The sequence below is a fragment of the Rhincodon typus genome, chromosome 8 (genome assembly GCF_021869965.1).
Source record: "Rhincodon typus isolate 14 chromosome 8, sRhiTyp1.1, whole genome shotgun sequence".
In the NCBI taxonomy this organism is placed as follows: Eukaryota; Metazoa; Chordata; class Chondrichthyes; order Orectolobiformes; family Rhincodontidae; genus Rhincodon; species Rhincodon typus.
Genome location: NC_063339.1, coordinates 51553947 through 51556118, shown reverse-complemented (window position 1 = coordinate 51556118; position 2172 = coordinate 51553947).

Sequence of the window (2172 nt, the reverse complement as noted above, 5' to 3'; positions counted from 1 at the left end):
TTTTTAAAAACTTGAATTTGAAGCAAAATAGATGAAAGAAGAAACAGGAAGAAAATGAAAGATTACAGCTCAGGAAAAAGCAAAGGTAAGGAAGAGAAACAAAAGTAGAAACAAGATAGCTTGAATTGGAAATTGAGAATAAAAAATATAAAAAGAAATGGAATCTTAAAAGAAACTGGAATTCCAAAAAGAGGAAATTAAGAGAACATGACTTGTCTCTCAAAAAGCTTAGACTAAAGGAAATTCTAAGGAGAAATTATATAAATTAGGCCTATTTTCTGTAGAATTTAGAAGATTAAGTTGTGATCTGATTGAGGTCTTCAAGATATTAACAAGAAAAGACGGAGTAGATAAAGATAAACTATTTCACTGGTTGGAAATTCTAGAACTTGGGGCCATAGTCTAAGAATTAGGGCTAGACCATTCAGGACAGATGTTAGGAAACACTTCTGCACACAAAGGGTGGTAGATGTTTGAAACTCACTTCAACAAACTGCAGTGGATGCTGGATCAGTTGATAATTTAAATCTGCGACTTTTTTTGTTAAGCAAAGGTATTAAGTGATATGGACCAAAGGTGGGTATATGGAGTTAGGCCACAAATCATCCATGATCTGACTGAATCATGGAAACAGGGTCAAGGAGCTGAATGTGTATTCCTGTCCCCATGTTCCTAAGAAGAGAGAGGCAGTAGCTCAGAAGATGGATCTGATTCTAAAATATGGGGTTTAATTAGAAATTGGCATTTAGTGCATAAACTTACAGAGAGTGGAGTCTACAGACATATCACCTCGTTTGAAAAAATAGCTGGGAAGTTGAAGCAACCCATGGATGTTTGGACCTTAATGTTATAGTGTGCCTTGAGAGGTACAGCTGATAATGTGTACACAAATTTGTAAGAACAGCAATCTGTAGACTATGCATGCTGTTAAAAGAACAATACTCAGCGCTTATAAGCTTCAGGATCAAGCTCATCAATTAAAGTTTAGGACTATAACAATGAGACCTAAACAGACATTTGGAGAGTTTTCAAGATAAAAATGAAATGTTGCAGGATTAGTGGTTTTGACCACTAAAATGAAGAAAAAATTTGAGAATGTGAGGGAAATCTTGACTACGGAAGAATTCCAAAATTGTATTCCAGTAACCTGTAACACTTGTTTAGGTGAACATCAAGTATCAAAAATTCAAAAAGCCACAGTACTATTTGTAGCTGTCACAGCCATTTACATGTGGGGAAACAATCATATGGCAAGCAAGGAAATTGGAGGAAAAGAAAATCTAGGGTTGGAACCGTAAGTTTTAGGGAACGAACAGAAGAATGCCAAAATAATGAAAAAGGCTAGAATCTAAATGTGATGAAAAGAATATAATTTTCTTCCATTGTAATAAGACTGAATATGCTATAATTGTTGAAAGTTAAATGGGAGTCCCCTATTGCAGTGGTAGGAACACCCAAGGAATCTTCAGAAAAAGAGATATCTGTAAAGGGATAATAAAAATGTAGCAGTAGTACAGATGGAGAATATTCCTTAAACTACTAGAAAGGGAAAGAAAGTTTAGGATAGTCAAGCAAATGTTCTTTGGTCCTTGGTAAAGGGAATCAGACAACTGGAGTTCTAAATATTTTGTTTAAAAGGAAGAGGGATTTCATTACTCTTCTCTTCAAGGAGGTGAACTAGTAAAGATATTGTGAGATAGCAGAGCAAGTCATTCACTGATGCTGGCTGATGATACTATTGTCTACTATAGAAGCTAATGAATTACACAGAATTGGATTAAAAAGTGACTTAATAAGTGGTGGGGTTGCAGTTAGAATAATGTAACAAATCCTCATAGAAGGAACTGACTTTTTCTTGGAAAATGACCTGGCTGATTCAGAAATATCAGTCGCACCAAGAGTGTTGGAGCAACCATTAGAAGTTGGAAAAAATTGAAATGCTACAGGAGAAACATCCTGGATTTTCCTGATTCTGTTGTGACAGACCTCAGGCTCAAAGAATTTGACAGGAAGAGGAGGAGTCTGCAAAAAAGGGATATGAGTTAGAAATTTGTTATCTGACACTAATTTTTTAAAATTAAGAAGAAAGGATAAAAGTAAAGAGGAAGCTAACATGTTTAACAACAAAATTTCTGGAAAAGCTCAGCTGGTCTGGCAGCATCTGTGAAGGAG